This window comes from Pelodiscus sinensis, chromosome 30, assembly GCF_049634645.1.
Source record: "Pelodiscus sinensis isolate JC-2024 chromosome 30, ASM4963464v1, whole genome shotgun sequence".
Lineage (NCBI taxonomy): Eukaryota > Metazoa > Chordata > Testudines > Trionychidae > Pelodiscus > Pelodiscus sinensis.
In genome coordinates, this window is record NC_134740.1 from 5,812,224 (window position 1) to 5,818,398 (window position 6,175).

Consider the following 6,175-nt stretch of genomic DNA (forward strand, 5'->3'; position numbering starts at 1 on the left):
TGCCTGGCGCTCGGCACCTAGGACAGATATTTAGCTCCCTGAAAAACTGAACGAGCTAGGAGAAGTATTCAGGACACGAAGGAGTTAATCCGTGACGTCAGAACGTTCCATCCTGACCGGCCTTCGCTCTCATGCGCACCAAGCAGAGCTGTTCTGCGCGTGTCTCTGCTGCCCCCGTGCGGCAGACGCGGGAAGTTCCGCAGCTCTGGTTTGTGTACCAGCAGCCGCAGGGTTCGTGTCGCTGTGTGTCTCGCGCAGTAATAGCGGGCGGTGTCCTCGGGCTTCAGGCCGGTCATTTGCAGGTGCAGCAGGTTGTTGGGATTGTCCCTGGAGATGGTGAATCGGCCTTCAACAGCCGGGGAATACCACTGGGCAGATGCATCGGCTCTAATCTCAGCCACCCACTCGAGCCCCTTCCCGGGAGCCTGCCGGACCCAGTGCATGTAGTAGCTGCTGAAGGTGAAGCCGGAGGCTTTGCAGGAGAGGCGCAGAGAGTCTCCGGGCTTCTTCACATCCCCTCCGGACTCCACCAGCTCCTGGGACCGGGCCCCTAGAAACAAGGTCACGTTTATAAATTATTTTAACAGCAAGAATACGACGCCCTCCTCCCCTTTCTCTGCAATGAAATCGGGATGAGCGATACCTTCTAAAGCTGCGAGAAGGAAAACCAAACGGAGCCAAAATCCCATTGTCCCTGGTGCTGGAGGGGGAAGTTCTCAGGGAAGAGTCTGGTCACTTCAGAGACCCAGGGGCTGCGAATTCTCTGTCTGGATGCAGCCTGGACAGAGAGTCAGAGAGAGGCGGGTATAAATTAGAATCTGTCCCCTCGATTTGCATAGCCCCTTCCTTATGAGAGAAGCCTGCTCCTTCCTTAGTGCTGTGACTTGTCTGTTGGGACTGAGAGACAGACCGAGACCAGGGCCGGCTCTACTCAACAGCAAAACAAGCAAGTGCTTGAGGCGGCACATGGCCAGGGGCGGCATTCCAGCGAGCCTTACCGTCCCACGCCGGGCTGTCTGTGGCAGTCCAAGGCAAGGGGCGGGTCAGCGGAGCCAGCAGCCTTCAGTGGGAGCGCGCCCTCTTGCTCCCCATGCAGCCGCCTGGGAAGAAGGGTCAGCACCTGTGATGTAGTGTTGGTATCTTGCTGGTTTCTATGCTAGGGCTGTGGGTGACCCCCACTGGCTGCTGGCTGTAGCACGACCCAGCAGGACAGGGGATGAGTCACTAGGCAAGGGTCTTTCAACTTGTCCGACCACCTACCCCCCCCCCCCCCCCAGGGAGAGAAACAAAGGAAGGTGGAATGTGGCCCCTGGCTGGGGGGCAGGGCTGAAAGAGAGTTTAGTTTCTGTCTGGGAGCATGGAGGAGACAGCCTAGGGAAAGGGGATGGAATTTAGGGGCCCAGTCTCCCCCATCTCAAGGGGGGCTGAGGCATCCTAGGCCTGCCCTGTAACCAGATTACATCTGTGCTGTGCTGTATCCTGGAGAAGCAACAAACACCCTCTATTCTACTGGCTGGTGGAGTCTGTCCCTTGCGGCTGCCTGGGATTTTGCGTCTCTGTCAAATGAGATGAGTAAATTGAAGAGGCAACATCTCTCATTTCTGCACTGATTCCATTGTGATACGAAACAAAATTGGAATCTGGGTTCCGTTTCGGTAGGCAGCTTCCTCTTCGTCTAATGTCAGGGTTTGGTTGTGCCAGGAAAATGGGACATGCCTGGAATTTGATTGTTTTCCAAAAGATGGAAAGGGAGGGAGCAGAGAGAGGAGGGATGCCACACCCACAGTCACCACTGGGGGCAGTGAGTGCAGGGGACAAATCCTGCAGTGTCAGGGAGAGGCCAGCTGGGGGCAGAGCTCACCATTTTGCCTGCCACTAGCCCAGGTAAGTGGCCCCTCTTCCCCACGCCCCTCCCCCAGCCCTTGGTCCCAGTGCTGGAGGGTGAGAGAAAGACCACCTGTCCTAGAGCTGTGCCTCCCCGCCCCCAGCACCACCTGGCCAGGCATCGCCGCCATGGCCTGCAGCACCCATGGGCGGCCCCTTCATCAGCAGCTCTGGGTTGCAGCATCTAGCCACAGCTAGTCATCCTGTGTGCTCCCCCCCCCCCCAGGCTGAGCCTGGGAGTGCTGATGGGGGAGGTGTGCTTGAGCCCTCTTTCCCCCCACTCCTGGGTCAGGACCAGGGAGCACCAGCAGGGGAGGCCCGCATGGCCCTCTCCTTTGCCAACTCCCCCAGACCAGGCCTGGGGAGCTCCAGTGAGAAAGGGCTGTGTGACCCCCTCAGAATCCTCTACCCTTGGCTGGCTCCACCCCCAATCCCTCCAATTCTGGGCCTCTGCTCCAACTCCTGGCCCTGGGATGGCCCCTCAATCATTGGGCTACTCTAGCTCCAGGGAGCACAATAAGGATGTAAAAGACTAGTGGAGAAGTCTACTATCGAATAAACCTTTGCTTTCTGGATAGTATTTTGACTAGTTGCTATAAGATAGAGTCAGCAAAGAGGGAAAGGGTACAGCAGCATGGCCACTTTGAAACCCCCGTGGATCAGCTGTGGGCAGCTGCCCCTTTGAAATGCTGCCTGTGTGCCTTTCAAAGGGGCAGCCTTGGAGCCCAGGCATTTCTCGAAAATGGGGAGGCTCCCCATGGCATTTCCCTTGGTACTCTCCAGGTGGCCCAAGGCTCCTAGTGGCATGACGTGTAGCATGGAGACTGGGATCAGCAGGGGACGGTGAGTCCCACTGGGGACTCCTGTGCATTTAAGAGCAGGCACCTGCATGCAGCTATGGAGTCTATGGGACTTCCCGCTTCCCCCCCCCCTTTGAAATGTACAAGAGCCCCCAGGCTCACAGTCCCCCGCTGATCCTGGGCTCCATGCTACAGGGCATGCCGCTAGGAGCAGGGGCTCTTGTACATTTCAAAACAGGAATGCAGAAGTGCCTGTCCACTAGTCAATTAACTGCATTTTAACATCCTTAGAGCAGCAGACCTGCGTGCCCCTCCCCACAGGTTGGACCAGGGTAACACTGGGTAAGTTTTCTGGTTCCATATAAACTACTTTTGCCTAGTTTGTGTATGAGGCTGCCAGGTGGGGTTGTGTGCGAGGCGTTACAACAATCCAGATACATCCCCTCTACCCCCCCACATCCACTGGGCCAGTGACCCTCCCAGAGCAGGCAGCCAGCTTGGCTTGGCCTGATTTATTTCTGGTGATGCCTGTGACGTAGTGGGGGTACTTGCTGGGCTGTGGTGACCCCTGCTGTCTGGAGCAAGACCCAGCAGGGAAAACCTCACTATGCAAAGCTAATGCCAAACTTGTTGAACCAGTGGCCAGACACCCCCCATGGAGAGGAACAAAGGAAGGTGGAATGCTGCCCGGACTGGGGGGCAGGGCTGGAAGGGAATTGGGTTAGTTGGTTGGTGGCTGTCTGTGAGGATGGATGAGACAGCCTAGGGAGAGGAGCTGGAGTTTAGGGGCCCAGTCTCCCCCATCTCAAGGGGGCCTGAGGCATCCTAGCCCAGTTCCTGTAACCAGATTACATCTGTGCTGCGCTGTGCTGGAGGAGCAATAAACCACCCTCAATTCCACTGGCTGGTACAGTCTGTTTGTGCCATTTCGGGGTGCAGGAGACGGGGAACCCCCAACGCGCCGTCACAATGCCACACTGGCTGCTCTTTGTAACCCTGCTGCCCACTAGGTCGGGGTGGGAAAACACCAGCCCTAGGATTGAATCTGGTCTGCCAGGGCCAACCCCTGAGGGCTCCCACCCTGCTGTATTTACCTCAGCCTCTGCCTGTGCCGGTACGGGGGGGGGGGGGCACAGCTCCCTTTCGCTGTGGATCACCATTCCTGACCAATGGGAGCAGGGCTCACCCGCGCCTGTGGGGGTGCAGGTAAATAGAGCGGCAGTGGCCCACAGGGGCTAACCCTGCTGAATTGACCCCACTGAATTTGAGCTCCCATGCGTGAGGTGCTCACAAATGGTTGTTGAATAATTTGTTCCAAGATTATCCCAGGTATAGAAGTTAGGCTGCCGGATCTAAAAATCCCCTGAGTCCTCTCTGTTTCCCTTCACCGGGTTGTTTACTTTGGGAGACTGCAGGAGCTGGAGTCCAGATCTCTAGAGCCACCTGGAAAGTCCCAGCAATGGGGTAGCCAGGGCCTAAGAGAGAGCCCAGAGATTTCACTCCCTAGAGAAAGATCATCTTCCTAGACTATAACTGTCAGTCTAGCATGTCCCATAGTGAATCTCCCGCTCTGGAGATGGTGAATCGCCCTTTCACTGCATCAGCATAGCTGGGATCCAACTGATCAGACTGGTCATATATATTGGTGTCAACATAAGGGGAATTTAATATTCTTCCACCTCTGCCTTTATTTCCAAGAAGAAAATACCTTCCAAATCCACAAATGCCAAAATTCCCAAGACCAAAACATTCATTGTCCCTGGTGCTGTATTGGCTGGTCACTGCACAGACCCAGGGGGCTGCGGATTGTCCCTGCGGGTTCCGTCTAATCAGAGGAAGGAACAGATTTAAGAAGGACACTGACTTCCTCATTTGCATACCCCTCCTTATAAGACACAGGCAGGTTGCTCCTGACAGGAATATGATTGACTCACTCTAGGGTTCCTGGTGCAGAAGTCGGACCTATCCAGCCTCGGTGTGTGTGCAGCACAGGGCGCGGGAATCCTCCTGACAACTCTGTGCTTTAGGGCCAGGGTAGTAGATTGGGATCTACTGGTAGAGCCTCTGACAGGAGAACCTGACTGGTCTGGCCAAAATCTATCAAGAGCAGCACTTCAGCTGCCCCTTCACCCCATGATGCACATCCCCTTCCCTCTGCCTTGGAGCTGCCTCCCCCTACAGAGTCTCCTGCTTGCTGTGTAGGACAGGAGAGGGAGAGGAGGGGGTGCTGATACCAGGGTTCCCACCTCCCACCCTGTATTCTATCTCCACAGAATGAAAGGGGGCACAACAGGGTTTAGGATGGAGTTTGCTGGCTGCTTTTCAGAGTGGTGCAGGGCCAGGGCAGGGGTGAGCCTGACTTAACCCCACTGCACCACCACCCCGGAGTCCTAAGCAGTGTCCAGCTGGAGCCAGCTCTGAACCTCTGCCCCAGTCACGAATCCCCTTCTACACCCAAAGTCCCCACCACAAGCTTAGCTCAGAGTCCATCTCACACTCTAAATCCCTTAGCCCAAAAAGTGATCTTGTGCCCCACCCCTCTGTCCCTCTCTGGTGAAAAGGAGGGAGGATGGGAGCAAGGGTTGGGCCTTTGAGAAGGGGTACAAAGGAGGCGGGGCAGGGTATTTGGGTTTGAGGTAGTCCCTGGATTGCATTTAAATTCAAAAAGTGATCTTGTGTTTAAAAAGGTTGGAGACCCCTGGCTTTAGGAACCCTACAGCGACTGTGCTTCCTCATGCAGGGACTTCTCAGGTGGGAAAGAAAGAAAGAAAGAAAGAAAGAAAGAAAGAAAGAAAGAAAGAAAATCCCTTTCTTTGTGGTGGCACCCCGGAAACCCTGACAGCCGAGGGGCTGGGCACTCGCCCGGATCTCCCTGCCAGTCCATTCTCTAGTCGGAGGGGAGGGCTGAGGCCGGGCGGTGAGTTCAAGGCCGTAAGTTCTATGGGGAGCCCGGCGCTCCAATAAGGAGCCTCAGCCCCTTGTGTGACTCGAGCCCCCAGCGCGCTCCAGGGCACTGACAGCGGCAGGGATCCCCCGAGTCCCCATCTGTGTCTCTCACACCGTAACGCAGGGCGGGGTCCGCCGAGCTCAGGCTGAGCTGTTTGTGGATCCGCTACCCCCTTGTGGCGAACGGGGAAAGGCGGATTCCGCAGCCCGGGTTTTTGTCTGACCACCAGCAGGTTTCGTGTCACTGTGTCCAACACAGTAATAGCGGGCGGTGTCCTCGGGCTTCAGGCCGGTCATTTGCAGGTGCAGGAGGCTGTTGGGATTGTCCCTGGAGATGGTGACTCGGCCTTTCAGGGTGTCTGCATAGCGCATGGTGATCCCATGCTCGCTGATACTAGAGACCCACTCCAGCCCCTTCCCGGGAGCCTGCCGGACCCAGCCCATCCAGTAGCTGCTGAAGGTGAAGCCGGAGGCTTTGCAGGAGAGGCGCAGAGAGTCTCCGGGCTTCTTCACATCCCCTCCGGACTCCACCAGCTGCACTTGGG

General features: G+C 56.5%; 1 long non-coding RNA gene across 1 annotated transcript; it reads right to left on the minus strand.

Annotated features, from left to right (window-relative positions):
* Positions 1-231: 231 nt before the first annotated feature.
* On the minus strand, positions 232-1,108 carry LOC142821377 (uncharacterized). Its single transcript, XR_012898156.1, has 3 exons — positions 999-1,108; positions 644-778; positions 232-550 (listed from the first exon to the last, which is right to left on the minus strand). It is a non-coding gene; the product is annotated as an uncharacterized LOC142821377 (long non-coding RNA).
* Between the last annotated feature and the right edge of the window lie 5,067 nt (positions 1,109-6,175).